This window comes from Choloepus didactylus, chromosome 7 (assembly GCF_015220235.1).
Source record: "Choloepus didactylus isolate mChoDid1 chromosome 7, mChoDid1.pri, whole genome shotgun sequence".
NCBI lineage: Eukaryota > Metazoa > Chordata > Mammalia > Pilosa > Megalonychidae > Choloepus > Choloepus didactylus.
Genome location: NC_051313.1, coordinates 35,751,515 through 35,767,851, shown reverse-complemented (window position 1 = coordinate 35,767,851; position 16,337 = coordinate 35,751,515). Strand labels below are relative to the sequence as shown.

Genomic DNA, 16,337 nt, shown 5'->3' with positions numbered 1-16,337 from the left:
GCATGGAAAGATGTCACTTTTGAGAAAGCACAAAATGCCATATGGAATAATAGAAATGAGATCAGTTGGTATCTGTTGAGCCTCACAAAATACTTTACAGGAATCATCTTTAAATCCAATAGCACTATGATGTTAGCACATTATCATCTGCATTTTACATATGAGGAAATTGTGACTTAGTGAGTTTAAGGTGCTCAAGGTCACACAGTCAGTAAATAGCTGAACTGGGGGTTCGAATTCGGACAATCTGATTCCAGAGCTCACATTCTTAATCACTGTTCTGTACCACCATGTATGTTATCATGAAATCCAGTCATTTGTGGCTTTACCACTAACCTGGAAAAAAAATGGGACTTTTATATTTTCCTGCATTAAAATGAGGAGGCTAGCCTAAATATTTAAATAGGTAAGTTTCATCCTGTATGATTCTAATGAACTAATATTAAGCTACATACATATTTAAATATTTCACTTGCCATGAGTGATGGTTTTCAGTGCCAAATTGCAAAACAAATTAAAAAATAATATTTTCATTTCATTACCTGACAAATTAAGCACTCACTTCTAGACTCAGTGGCAAATGTCCTGGACATTTTCCCAAACATGTATTGGTATAAATAATTTTCTTTAGAAACAAAATGATACTCAAAACCTCAGTGATAAATTTTTTATTTTTATTTTTTGGAAAGGAGGGAAATATTGAAGAAGATTTGAAGGAAAGATGAGCATTTCATTTCCTGACGAGTCGTGAGTGAACTGGGATTTAGAAATCTGACTCAAGAAACGGAATCACCGTGCATTGATTAGGCATAGTATTAGATAGTATTATTTGAACCAGGTGAAGTGTCAAAAACCTAGCTTTCCTATGTCCATAGTCTAAATCATTAAGAAATATGCTCTACTGTCAAAATATGTACACAATGTTTTTTGCATGTTTTCTTGCTAAGCTTTTGCTTGTACTTAACTTATCTACATATGCAATAGAGAAGTCATATTTATAATAGCCATGCTAATCCATATAGAAGTGTCTATTTATTGTTAGCTCTTGTGCTATCTGACTTCTTATGCCTCTATGCTTTATTTTACCAACTAGATTTAAAGCTTTTTGTGGAAGGAAACTGCATTTGGTATTTCTTTGTTATTCTTAGATGGGTAAGCAGAATCCTCAAAACCAGTTCTACTTTCCAATGAATAATTTATTATGCAAGTTTAACTCTAGACAAAAAATGTGTAATTCAAATACTCTTTCACAATAAATATGGTGCCCCAAGGCACTATTTCTATCTCATAAGTATTTGGATATGATATTCCATGATATTGTCTGTCAAGCCATACTTCCAATCACATTACTTTTATTTTTACCAATTTACATAATGTATGAAAAGACTGAAAGGCAAAGGTATGCTCAATTTTACTCAGCCAAGAAGCAAAGATACTCTTGGGCCACAGGTTTACATAGAAGGGAAATCTGGCCCAATAATCCCCTTGGTTATGGCAGGATAATTCATCTATTAAGTGATTAAAATGAAGAAAAAAGCTCTTCTGAGAAAAGAACATGCAAAAAATGTGCTGCCTTCTAAACCATATATATATATATTCCATCTGTCAAAGGAAGGGGCGTAGAAATCTCCAAGAACATAGGACTTTAGACAAAATGAATTCAGTCAATCAAAAATAAGCATAGAACAAGATATTTTCAGTTTTACTTTCACTGGTAATTTGAAGATATTACTTTTCTGCTATCTTAAAGATATTTCAGGTTATTATTGAAAATAATAAAATAATTAGTCTAAAATGCCTAATGCTAGAATGCTAATAATTAGCTACCACATTAATAAGAACCAGATGTAGTATTAAATTATAATTTTCAATTAACTTTAGTTATTAATAGGCGACTTTAATTGAACTGTATTGTGGATATTGGAATAGATATATAAGATCCATTTTTTAGCTTCTTAATCATGTAGTATTTACAAGTTTTGAGTGATGCAAGTAAAACTGGGTGAAGTATTCATTGTCTCACTTCAATCCCTATCAGACAAAACCATCAAAACCTTGATAAAGTTCACAAAGTACTCATTAAATCTTCTGGATCCTGGGTATTAACAGTTGTTTTCCATAATCATCCTCATCAGTCATTTAGAGCTTTGTACCTAATGTTACACATACTTTTTCATTTACTTAAAATTTAAAACATATTGGCTTAATAAATGGTATGCTTGGAAATACATGTGAGAAGACTATTCTATGTGATGAGAAACCCCAGTTTTATTATTATATAAAGCCATGGTTGTAACCTTCATTTCAAGGAAATATAGGATCCATTTAAACAAACCAATTGTACAGTATTTTAAGATATATTATAATGCTTAAACTAAAAACTTCCCTACAAAATTAACTGATATTGATTTGTTTATTTTTTTTTTCCATACAAAATTCCCTAGGCTCAGCAGATAGTCTTTTAATTTTTTTCTTTGTGTTTTGAATATATTGCCTCTCTGTCCTATTAAATCTACTGAAATTATTTTCCAGTGAGTTATAAAATTTTCCCTTATGAGGATTTAGAGAGTTCTCACCTAACTCTGTATCATTTCCTAAGGACTCCAAGGAATCCAGGGCAACATGTTAATTACACTGTTTTGGAAACTCAGCACTTTATTATTTATAATTCTCCCCTTCCATAATCCTCTGAAAAAATAATATAGTTGTATTTCACTTGTGCCATAAATGCTGATTAAGAGGTAAGTCATTTCATGGCTTCATAAATAGATTCATTTATTTTTCAAAGCAAAAATTTCTCAAAAGGTCATTCACATTAACAAAAATGAGTAACATTCCCAGTAGTGCTAAAGAGGTTATCAAACAAGCGAGGCCATCTCTGGGAGCTTAAGCATGCCTACTATTTTCATTACTTTGTGAAAATTAAAGTTATGTTCAACCCTTCTTAATTTTGAAAGAAACATTTTGATAATAGGCAATGGAAAATTTCAGGTGGAGTGATGTACTGGAAAACATCCTGGTTTGGGATTTAAAAGACTGGTTTCTTGTTTCAGTTCTGCTATCAACTGGCTTCCAGGACCTGTACACACCACCTAATCTGCACAAATCACTTCCCCTCTCTGGAATCAGTTTTCTCCCCTGCAAAATAAATGTAGTTGGACTAGGATTTCTGGGATCACTGCAAGCTTTCTGTGATTCTACAGCATTGGTAGTGAGGAATGTTTGTACATGGTTATCAATGTGAGAATAATTAGATTGGCATCACCAAATGAACCAAATTAGAGTTTATCACAGGTTGTCTTTTTAAAAAAGATTTGTATCCAAATTTAGAATTCATTCCTCTTTTTTTTTTTGAGAATTAAGTAAGAATTTTATCTAAAGGGTCCAGGTTAATTGTAAAACTTAACATACTCTTACACTGACATTTGGGTTGCTTTCAATTAATTAGGTGTGACTTAACATCATTGAGAAGAATTATGGTCATAGTGATCCTATAATTTAATAGTTAAAATCACCCTATGGATCATAAGTGATTAGGAAAAATAAGGAAGGAATTTAAATTATAATATTTTTTATTTTTTATTGTTTGACTCCTTTGAGACTTTTGCACTCAATTAGCTTACCTGCAAAACCAAAAAAAAAAAGGGGGGGGGGAGGGGAAACAAGCAAAGAACTCTAAAGCTAAAAGTTAGAAAATACATGCAACTGATTGCTTTAATTTGGGGAAACCCTAAGGTAAGGATCATAAGTATGAACGTCAATACATGGGAAACCCATCATTAAAAAAAATAATCTGTGTGAGTCATTTAGTAATGATTCCACTTTTCAAGTCCAAACCACACACTCTGATTTTAAGACAAGACTGAACATAGAAAAATATCTGCTAGAAGAGCTGGTACAAATGTAAGAATCTGATCCCAGTTTCCCCACCATCAAATCATTCCCTATCCCTCTTACCTTCAGTATATGTTTTCTCCCTTTTATACCTTATCATAGTCTATGATAATCTGTGATACTATATTAATGCACTTGCTTGTTATGATTATTTTTTATTGTCTGCCAAGCCCCAATAGAATGCCTAAAGAACAGGAATTTTTGTCTATTTTGTTTACCAATTTATCTCAAGTCCTACAACAGCCCAGGACATAGTTATTAAAACACTTATTGAATGTGCGGAGGGAAGAAGATTGTGTTGGATCATTATCTAGCTGGGTGTGAGTCTGGATTCTCAGCTAAAATCACTGTACTATGCATAACAAATGTACATCTGTACTGCACCAAGACAGTCATCAAGCTGTACAGCTTATAAAGTCCACATTGGGTTCTCTGCTATGAAAATCAATCATTAAATTTGGCAGGGTTGATCATAATGAAAATGTCATTGTCATGGCACAGCATGTACACACTGAACTAATGGAAAAGCAAAGTGAATTACCTGTGCATGAAGATGGAGATAGGACAGTTGGTGGTTGTAGATGTTGGCTCAGGCACCCTTTTCATCTATATTTGATTCTAACCAACCTGCAACTGCCACCCAGAATTTTCTTACTCAAAGGATAAGACCAATAACTTCATCATCTATATTATAGCAATGTGGTGTTTATATAAGGTAGGTTGCATGGATAGAGATATGATTATTCCACTATCAGCAGACAAAAGATGATACCTGAGGAAACTTTGGTTTCTCAAACAATGTAAGGAAAGTTTGGTCTACATGGTTGGGATCTAGTAGAGAGAAAAAAATTAAACTGAAGAAAATTTATGTAAATTAGAAAAACTGATATCTATATAAAATATGCCACTATAAAATATAATAGCTTCCTTAAGTGTTTTTGCTGATGTAATGTATCATAAAGGCCAATGTACTATATTTTCATTTTTGAATACTATTCCCCCCTTTTATTTTAATACGAATGTTACATGCCAGCATTCATGGCATTTCTTCATAATTTTAGGTCAGTTTTCATGCGCTACAAAGTTTGCCATCATAAACCACATTGCATTTATTCAAATATGTATTACAACAGAAAAGCAATTCAACTGTATTCCATTTCACTTGTGAAGCTAAGCAACTCTGCATTATAACCAAGTTGAGTTAATGGGACCATGCTTGAAGGATGTGTTACCTGGAACTGAAGTTACCTAGTTGTTTCTTACTAAACTTAGGTGTTTGCAAAATGAAGGCAGGAAACCTGCTGTGAGGAGGATAAGAAAATTACTATAATCTGCATTCCTAAGTTGAATGAGAATTTTTGCTCAGCAGAAATCTCTTGACTGCAAAAACTCTGAAATTATATCCTGCTGTTAAAAATACCTGTTGGGGTGGGGGGAGTCCAAACTTTCCATTTTTCTTCAAATCAAATAAGTTTACTACATACATTTACAGCTTTAGTGAAAGCCTGCTTGCTTTCTTTTCAAAAAAGAGAAGCAACTTGTAACCCCCTTTGGATGATAATGAAAAATATAGTGTGATTAGTCAATTTTTGGTTACTGGATATATAATTTTAATTGTCTTTAATATAGAAATACTTTCTTTTGAAAATAAAACTAAATATAAATGTTTTGCTTTATAATACAGAAGACGGCTTTTTAGATTTAGTCCAGCACCCAAAAAATGGACTATTGGCTATCTTGGGATGTTTTGCAGTGTTAGGTTTAGTTGCTGAACAAACTCCTATGGTAGCCCTTAAAATGCACTGTTATAATTGTCTGCCTACTTGCCTGTATGCTTCCTAGACTGAAAGTTCCTTGACTCCAGGAGCCAAGGCATGCTTGCTTTGCACATAGTAAGAACTCCTTAGGTACTCTTGGATGCATGGGCTGTGCCAGGTCCGGTACCAAGTGTTAAACAGATATAGTAGGCCTATAATCCAAGTCTGCTTGACTTCAAAGTCTATTTCACTAAGCTGCATGCTAAAAGGGTTCATTATGTCAAGGCACAGTTGTGAAAGCTACAACTCAAATTCAGATGTTTGCCTTTAAATTCACAAGAATAGAGGCAAGCTGGCTGATGGATCTTTAACCTACCCATATGGAGATACGCTATAATCTCAACATCAGTGCCAATGGGATTGCCATGAATAATATTCAAAGAGCAAAAATAAAGTCTGCAATATTTTTTACATATCCATAGAAACAATAATAGTGCCTGGTCATGCCAAGAGATTGACAAGCATGAAGAAATGATCTTTGATACTTATGGAATTGGCAAACTCAGAGCCCACAGTCTGTCCCTAGCAGGACTAGCTACATGATCTGAGGGTCCCAGTGCAAAAACAGTGCCCCTTGTAAAAAAAAAGTTATTAAGAGTTTCCAGGTAGTGACAACAGAGCATTACACTAAGCACAGGGCCCTGCACAACCACATAGATCACAAGCCCATGAAGCCAGTCCTGGTCCCTGGTGAGCTAGAGAATTCATCAGTTATGTATTCAACACATCTAGTGAGGTAAAGGCTTCAGGAGCAGCTCCTGAACCTTTAAAGGGCAGCATTAAAGGTTTAAATGACTGATTGCTGAATGGTTAGACCTGCCAATTATGTCTGTTCAGGCACCTCCAGACATGGTGCTAAGCTGAGCCTGAGATGCTTCAGGGTCTTGCAGTCAGTTTAACCAATGGCCCACATGAGGCTATTGAATCACTTAGAAGATTAGGAAAGCAGGAATCACTTCAGATACTAAGTGATGTCAGTATTACTCTTACTGGCATCCTAATGAACATATATTTTCTCTACTGGTTGGGGAAAAATGCAAGCAACATCTAAAACATGCAATGTATTTTTTATGTCTTTACATAAACTTTATTTCATCTTGCAGTTGACAGGAGAGGAAACATTGGTATAGAATATTTTACAGGGGTTACATGTCATCATCTAATTCTTTTTTTTTTTTTTTTTTAAGTATGAATATAATCCTGGAAGAGTAAGCTTAGGTGGAATAAAATAAAATAATTCTACACAAGACTTGGGATATGAACATGTAGAGTCTACAAGAAGCGCAGATTATTAAAGGCAAGAGAGCTTTAATTGTTCCATGTCCTAAATAACTTCCAGATTCTTGGGAATTCAATAGGCAGACTCACAAAAGGTTCACAGAGTAATCCTCATTTAAAATATCTCACTCTTATTGAATATTTATATACCAAAGTAGATTACATGTGAAGTTCTACTTCCAAACAAAAAAACAAACTAAATTAAGCAAATCTGGTAGTTGGATCATGTTAAATTTATAAATAAACAGGAAAGCAACATCTATCTCATTGAGTCTTCCTATCTTAGGAACAAATAGTTAGATATATAGATACACACCTGTATATAATACATACGTTTTAAAAATTCATTTAAGCCCTTTTTTTGTGCCGTTAAGTAGTGTTCTTAAAGTTGTTTTCAACAGATTTCTTTTTGGTTAAGTTTAGTCTTAACCTCATTTCTAATTAAGTTTATCTTTCTTGGGTGCTTTTGCAAATTGGGTTTCTTTTTATATTTCATTTTTTTGAGTCATATGCTAACTTACTAGGTTTTATTATTTTTTAATTTAATGATTTGTTTTTAACACTATTAATTTTCCTCTGAGAACTGTTTTGTATATGTAATATATATTTTCTTTGCCATTACTTTCATTATTTCTTTTTTAGGAATTTTTAAAATTTTGGTTTGTATTTCAACAAAAGTGAACTGAGAGAACATTCCTTAAATTTCCAGATGGAAGGTCCCCTATCTTTTTCCAATTTTATTATTAATTTCAAGTTTTATTGCATTCTATATGAGAACACTGTATTTTTTCTGGATTTATTGATGTATTCTTTATGCTTAATACATGATTTGTTGTTGTTGTTGTTGTTGTTTAAGACAGAAGCTTTTATTTTTATTCATCCAAATGGGGAAATGCAACATGTCAGGGATGATCAATTTTTATTGATGTTCCTGTGGCAATTGAAAAGGTGGTATATTATCAATTTTTGAAGTGTAGAGTTCAATAGGTATCCATCAGCTCTAACTTATTATGTTGTTTTCATTTCTCTATCACTTATTTTTTGTCCTCTCAATTTGCCTTGGACTGAGAAAAGTGAATTCAAGACTTCTCATACTAGTATATTCATTTCTTCTTGTATCTTCATATACTCTCTATTTTATGAAAGTTACTACTACTATTTATTAATGATTGTACCTTTATTATGTAGGCAGTCATTATAAGGTCCATCTTTTGTCTTAGATAATACTTTTGGCCCTAACTTTCACCTTTTCTGATACTAAGCTCTTAACTTCTTATTTCTTTAGGTTGCATTTGCCTAGTAAAAAGCTACCTATCCTTTCATTTCCAGATTTTTTAATAACTTTTTTTTTTTTGGTTTTATCCTTGTATTTAGCTTGGAATTGGGGTTTCCACTGTGATTCAATCTGAAAATATTTTCCTTTAAAGAAATAAATAAATTTCTTTCCATTTATTGATGGGAAATTTGATAGAGATATGCTGTCATAATATTTTAAGCTTCGTATTAAAATTTTTGAAAAAGGATTTTATTATATGGTCTATTTTCCTTGCTTAATATTTTTTAGAAACGTTTCATTACTCCAGACAAGAATAAAGTGAAAGATGAAAAAAAGAAAAAAAAAATAAATAAAAGAAAAGGAAACTCAAATCCTCCCATATCCCTAACCAACCCCCCTCAATTGTTGACTCGTAGTGTTGGTATAGTACATTTGTTACTGTTTATGAAAGAATGTTGAAATACTACTAACTGTAGTATATAGTTTGCAATCGGTATATATTTCTTCCTTATATGCCCCTCTATTATTAACTTCTAGTTGTATTGTCATACATTTGTTCTGGTTCATGGAAGAGTTTTCTAATATTTGTACAGTTAATCATGGATATTGCCCACCACAGGATTCAGTTTTATACATTCCCATCTTTTGATCTCCAACTTTCCTTCTCTGAGCGTCCCCTTTCCACCTCATTCATGCGCCATTTGGCACTGTTAGTTATTCTCACATCTTGCTACCGACATCTTTGTTTATTTCCAAACATTTAAGTTCATCCTAGTTGAACATTCTGTGCATACTAAGCAACTGCTCCCCATTCTTAAGCCTCGTCCTATATCTTGGTACCTTATATTTCATGTCTATGAATTTACATATTATAATTAGTTGTTATCAGTGAGACCCTGCAATATTTGTACTTATGTGTCTGGCTTATTTCACTCAGTATATTGCCCTTGAGGTTTTGTCATCAACCCATTTTTTTTTTTTTTTAAGATGTTTTGTTACACATACATTCCATCCTAAGTAAACAATCGATGGTTCTCTGTATGGTCACATATTTATGTGTTCACCACCTTCACCACCATCTATATAAGGGCATCTACATTTCTTCCACAAGGCAGGAGGGAGAGTCAAAGAAGTAGAGAGGCAAACAAAAGAGGAAAAAAAATGACAGCTAGGAAGTAACAAAAGGAAGAGTAACCTTAAATCAAAGTAGAGTAAAGAGTCAGACAACACCACCAATGTCAAGTGTCTAACATGCCTCCCCTATACCCTCCTCTTATCTGCATTTACCTTGGTATATCGCCTTTGTTACATTAAAGGAAGCATAATACAATGATTCTGTTAGTTACAGTCTCTAGTTTACGTTGATTGCATCCCTCCCCCAATGCCTCCCCATTTTTAACACCTTGCAAGGTGGACATTTGCTTGTTCTCCCTCGTAAAAGAACATATTTGTACATTCTATCACAATTGTTAAACACTCTAGATTCCACCAAGTTACACAGTCCCATTCTTCATCTTTCCTCCTTTCTTCTGGTGTCTCACATGCTCCCAACCTTCATCTCTCAACCACATTCATAGTTATCTTTGTTCAGTGTACTTACATTGCTGTGCTACCATCTCCCAAAATTGTGTTCCAAACCATGCACTCCTGTCTTCTCCTATCACTTTGTAGTGCTCCCTTTAGTATTTCCTGTAGGGTGGGTGTCTTGTTCACAAAGTCTTTCATTGTCTGTTTGTTGGAAAATATTTTGAGCTCTCCCTCATATTTGAAGGACAGTTTTGCTGGATATAGGATTCTTGGTTGGTGGTTTTTCTCTTTCAATATCTTAAATATATCACACCACTTCCTTCTTGCCTCCATGGTTTCTGCTGAGAGATCCGCACATAGCGTTATTAAGCTTCCTTTGTATGTGATGGATTGTTTTTCTCTTGCTGCCTTTAGGATTCTCTCTTTGTCTTTGACATTTGATAATCTGATTATTAAGTGTCTTGGCGTAGGCCTATTCAGATCTATTCTGTTTGGAGTACGCTGCGCTTCTTGGATCTGTAATTTTATGTCTTTCATAAGAGATGGGAAATTTTCATTGATTATTTCCTCTATTATTGCCTCTGCCCCTTTTCCCTTCTCTTCTCCTTCTGGGACACCAATGATATGTACATTCTTGTACTTTGTTTCATCCTTAAGTTCCTGGAGACGTTGCTCATATTTTTTCATTCTTTTCTCCATCTTCTCCTTTGCATGTAGGCTTTCAGGTGTTTTGTTCTCCAGTTCTTGAATGTTTTCTTCTGCCTCTTGAGATCTGCTGTTGTATGTTTCCATTGTGTCTTTCATCTTTTGTCGTGCCTTTCATTTCTGTAGGTTCTACTAGTTGTTTTCTTGAACTTTCGATTTCTGCCTTATGTATGCCCAGTGTTTTCTTTACAGCCTCTATCTCTTTTGCAAAATATTCTCTAAACTTTTTGAATTGATTTAGCATTATTTGCTTAAATTCCTGTATCTCAGCTGAAGTGTACATTTGTTCCTTTGACTGGGCCATAGCTTCGTTCTTCTTGGTGTAGGTTGTAGTTTTCTGTTGTCTAGGCATCTGACCTCCCAGGCCACCCCAATCAGGTTTTCCCAGACGAGAACAGGCTCAGGTCTACAGAAGGAGGAAATATTCAGTATCTGGTTTCCCTGATAGTTTTTCTTGGAGGATTGATACACCTGTGCTTTTCTGCCTGTCACCAGCTGGTGTAAGAGGGTGTGGCCTGTGGCTCTCCTCCCCCAGGCTTTGGAGTCTGGTTCTGGAAAGGTGGGCAGTAGAGCTTGGCCCCTCCCTTTCCTCTTGTTAAGCTACGCCCCCTCCAGAGAGGTCAGCTGCATATCAATAAGTTCTTTGTTTCTCTGACTCTGCTGATCAAAGTGTTTTGATTTTAAAATGGCTGAGGCTGTCTTTACTGCAAAGTGCTGTGGGCTGAAAACAACTGAGGTTTTCTCCACAGAGAGAGAAAGGGACAGAAAAGCTCCCAGGTTCACCCGTCAGCCAGAGATAGCACCCGATCCTCTGGGCTCCCTGTTCTGAGACAGATATGTCCCCTGACTCTCCCAAGGTCAGTTGTCACCAAAAGCCTCTGCTTGTTGAGGATTCGCTGTCTGTATTGAGCAGTTAACATTAAAACCCCAGCTGGAGCTGGACTGAGAGAGGGCTGCTCTCTAGCACCATGAGGCTTCCGTGAGGGAGGGGCTCTCAGCTCTCGGCTCTCAGCGTGGGTCCGCAGTTTTACTTACAGATTTTATGCTGCGATCTCGGGCATTCCTCCCAATTCAGGTTGGTGGATGATGAGTGGACAGTCACATCTGTCTCCCCGCAGTTATTCCAGGTTATTTACTAGTTTTTTGGTCATTTATGAATTGTTCCAGGGGGGGACTAACAGTCTTTCACTTCTCTCTATGCCACCATCTTAGCTCCTCTTCTGAGTAGTTTTTAAAAATATTCAGTATGGTACACATTTTGTTCTAATTTATAACAATGATAACTTCACAGAGTAAACTTGGTCTGCTGTATCTTTAGAATATTTACCATTTCTCTATTATGAGTGACAGGAAAAGTAGTATATTGTTTTCCTTTCTCTCCCCATTCTTTACTACCTAATGGTGGACAATAGTGTGATCTTTGTTGGTGTCTTTTCTGTACTATTATGTATATGATTACATTTCTATTACTTGATTTGTTGTGTTTAAATGATCTTCACTGATTTCTAGACATTGAAAATAGAGCAATATGCACCAACTTCTTTCTGAGGTGTACTTAATTTTTGTTAGTTATTTTAGTTCTTCATTGTGAGGTCATTATGTGTTTATGTTCTATTCTGCCACCCTAATCTCCATATTTATTTCAGATTTTTTTTCTAGAGTTCACTGTAGTCAATGCTCACAATCAGTTTTCTTGCAGTAGTTTCTATAGTTCCCTCTTGTTTGGATAGAGGTTGTCTTCTGGTAGTGTCCTCAAGAAAGGCTTATGAACACAATATTTCTGAATTCTTATATGTTCAGAATATTTGTGTCTAGCCTTCACATCTGAAGGGCAATTTGCATGGTCATAAAACCCTTGGTACTTACTTTCTTTCCTATAATGGTGGTGAATGTATGATCTCCCAAGGATGCTATTTCATTGTTGAATTTTTCAACTGTTAGTAGTTTTCAGTTGATTTTTTTTAAAAGTATTGCCAAAAATTGATCTACTTGAAACTTCCAATGGAGAAGTAATAAACATATCTATCATCTCTTATACATAAAACCCCTCAACTATTTCTCTTCTCCAGGATAACAATAGTAAGTCACTGAAAGAAGACATAATGCCAAAATGTCTCCAAAGAACCTTTTAGTAGACTCAGTGTTTTATGTATTCATTCAGCTCAAGCCATTGCATATTCTGTGACTTTCTTGTGCATTCCTCATTGCAATCTTAAAGCAATTTAGTTATCATTTTAGAGCTGGAAGGGACCACTGGGATCCTAAGATGCCTCATTTTAGGATCAAGAAAGTGATGCTCAAGAGAGGTGAAGAGATTTCCCCAGTTACTCCACTCCCAAGAAGTGCAGTCAGACCTTGAACCCTAATGAACCCATGCAAGGGTTCCTTCCATTTCACTGAGTCTTTCAAAATAAGATGATCAAAAGGGTTTAATTCCAATTAAAGGACTCCATGTATGCCCTGTCACATAAAAGAATTAACCTAATGTCTGCTTGACAACTATCATTTCATTCTATATTCCAGCTGTAGAACAACACATCAGGATAGTTGTACCAGAGAACTTTCTGAGAGTCTACTGCTCATCTACGTAAATTGTCACTTTCATTTTCAGTTTCTTAAAATGAGAAACTTCAGATAAATGCAGATATACTTCTCCTATCTCTCTAAACCAGCATTTTGAAATCAAATTACACAGCTTATGCTTAAAACATAAGGCCAGATTCTTTCTTCAAATACACCACCCACTCCCTAACAGCCGAATTTGGCCATAAAAACCCATTAACAAATATTGTCATTAAACTAAAGAGCTAATTACTGTGGATCCAGACAGAATGAACAGAATCACAGACCAACTGCAGCTGGTAGTAATAATGATAGACTAACCGTATGCTACACTGGAGATTTAAAGAACAAAGACTTATCACTAATGTAACCAAACATATAAAATTATCCTCTAAATGGAACAAACAATTAAAGGCATGTAATTCTTCAGAGCACATTGGAATTATCTGATACAAGAAATAAAGAATCATTGCAAGGAATTAATTGTCATAATTTGAAATTATCTTTGTTTAATGAAGAGGAAAACTTTGAGAATTTTGTTCAGCTGTAATATTTCACAAATGAAGAACTTTATCTAAAAATCATTTTGATTTAATTGCAAGTGCTGTTCTCAAATTCAAATCATTATAATGGCACAAGACAAAAGAGCCTTGCTTTAATATTATTTTAAACAACCTTTAGCAGGACTCTCATAGCTGTATAAAAATGAAATTTTCAGATAACCGAATATTTTCCTGGCACTTTAAAAATATTTTAAAGTTACATTAATGATACATAATTTAGAAACATTATTTTTAAATCCCAAGAGGCAATAGAAATCAGCCATAATTTCACCAGTTAAAGATAACCACTGATAATATTTTAATTGATATCCTTTCAACTTTTTTCCTTTGCATCTTTATCTGCAGCTTTTTAAAATAAAAATGCAAGCACATCATAATATGGTTTTGTAACTTATTTTCATTTACAGTATATTATGAGCATTTTTTTCAGGTCAATTATTATGTTATTAATGCATAAATTTTAATGACTCCCCAATTTCTTAAATTGAGAATAATAAACACATATCAATCTTTTTGGATAACCCACAACTATCATTATTATACTGTTTCATAATAACACTAATGCTCCCAAGAGCTTCTTACATATTTAAATCTCCTTTCTGCTATACTGAATGGTCCCAGATGGCTCTGCTGTTCTAATGCTATATTTTACTTTTAGCTCCCTTCCTCCTCAATATCAGATTTCCAGATGAAGCTGACAAAGCCTGAAATAAACCGCACTTTCCTGTTTTCATATCTAGATTAATGACATGAAAGATTTATCTATTGACAACTAAGGTAATAATTTTAAATTCAATTATACTTAAAAGTACTCAGGTATTTCCTCCAAAAAGTACTCAGGTATTTCCTCCACTTCAATTGTCTTCTTGAAGACTTTCCTCTTACCTCCCTTACCCAAGGAATCACTGAAAAACACTTGTTTAGTTTTTTTTTTGTTTGTTTGTTATTGTTAAAAGTCATCCCTGACCACATTATCATTTATGCTGTTTATTTTAGACAGACTTGTAGGATATGTTTGGAAGAGAAAAGAATACTATTATACATCAGGGAACCAGACTAGAAGTTCTCAATGATCCATTTCTGCTCTAAAACGTTATGGTTCTACAATTTCATAAAGTTTCTGTAATTTATTCCTTTGTTGCATATTTTACTTCCTTGTCTCGCTCAGGTTCCCTGAAACTACATTGTAGGTTTTCTTTAGGGAACCACAATTCAAGAACACAGTCTGATAAATACACAAATGATAATGAACATGACTCACAATTCCATTCTCTCTCCACCTGCTCCTCTTCAGGTAAAAGGGGGAAAAAAGAAAAAGGGAGGAGGGAAAGAGTAATTTTCATGTTGTTTTTTTTTTGAAGTTCAACTATTACAGAAGATTTGCATTAAAAGCTTTGTTAAGCCTCATTTGGGGACTTTTAGCCAACCATAAGTTGGCTAAATCTCACAAGTTTTAGTATTATATGATAAAGTGTATGTTCAGAATATTTGCCTCCAGCCTTTATATCTAAGGATCAGTTTGACTGGTCAATTTTACTATTGAGAACAAATCTGACAACAGATACATGTGAGAGTTTATTATTATTATAGATAACCCAATTCTGTAAATCTTTAATTTTGATTATTTGAAAAAAATTCTGCCTTATTTTATGTATTTGACTATATTCAATTTTCTATATGTAGTACTAATAATTAATACATGTGGCTAATAGTTACTATGGGAATATACTTCCTTTTGATTAATGGTTTATTTTTGCTTTGGAGACTGTATGGACTAGAAATTCTACACAATGTAAACAAGGACATACATAGATGGATACAGGGAGGAGACAATATCCATAAGCCTGAAATTCAATCAAAGCATTTGGATTAAAACCTTCATTCCTCATTATAAAAATAAAATTGTACTGAACTTTAAGGAATCATCACAATTTAAGACATATGTACCTACTGATCATGTTTTTTTTTTTTTTTCCTGAAATAAAGAAGGAAACTTTCATAAACTTAAAATTGCAAATAATAAAATGAAGTCGCAAAATGAAATATAGGAAACAAAAATATGTAGAGCAGATATTCATTAAATGCACATGTAACTTGTCATAAATATCTGCAGAGGAAAAAGGGTAATTAAAGATGTATGATGCAGATCTGTTCTTTTGAAGTCTAAGGCTGAGTTTTCAAAATAAAGAAAAAAAGATACAGCCCTTAGAAATGTAGAAATGTTTAGCCACCCCCATGATAACACATCATTCTCATCTTCTAGACATTTCTCAGAATTAGATCCAAAAACCCTAAACATTTGAATAAATTAAAACATATGGAACAAAATAACAGCTAATGAGAGCTATGGAGGATTCCCGCCCTGAAAGAGAGAGAGGTACGTCTGTGATTAGCTCATTATATTGAGCTCTGAAAAGGATTATCAAACAGGATTAAAGGCTAAATACGAAGGCCAAATAGGGAGCACTATTTCAACTCCTCTGTGCTAAAAATCACCCCTTCTTTATGTATTTTTGTGATTGCAGAAAACAGCATAAAACATCAAGTTTAATGTAAAGTTTGAAAATTACAAGTGTATTATTTTGAATGCCAATTTCAGTGTTTCTTAGAGGCTCAAGACCCACCTGTATCAGGATCTTGAGGAGAGTAACTTGCAAATTCCTGGGCCACATCCCAGAACTATTGAATCTAAGTCTCTGAGAAATAGGCCCAGAC

General features: G+C 34.2%; 1 protein-coding gene across 4 annotated transcripts in view; it reads right to left on the bottom strand.

Moving 5' to 3' along the window:
* Positions 1 to 16,337, bottom strand: part of HS3ST5 (heparan sulfate-glucosamine 3-sulfotransferase 5) — a 319,040-nt gene that overhangs the window by 171,534 nt on the left and 131,169 nt on the right. The gene's annotated exons all lie outside the window — the stretch shown is intronic.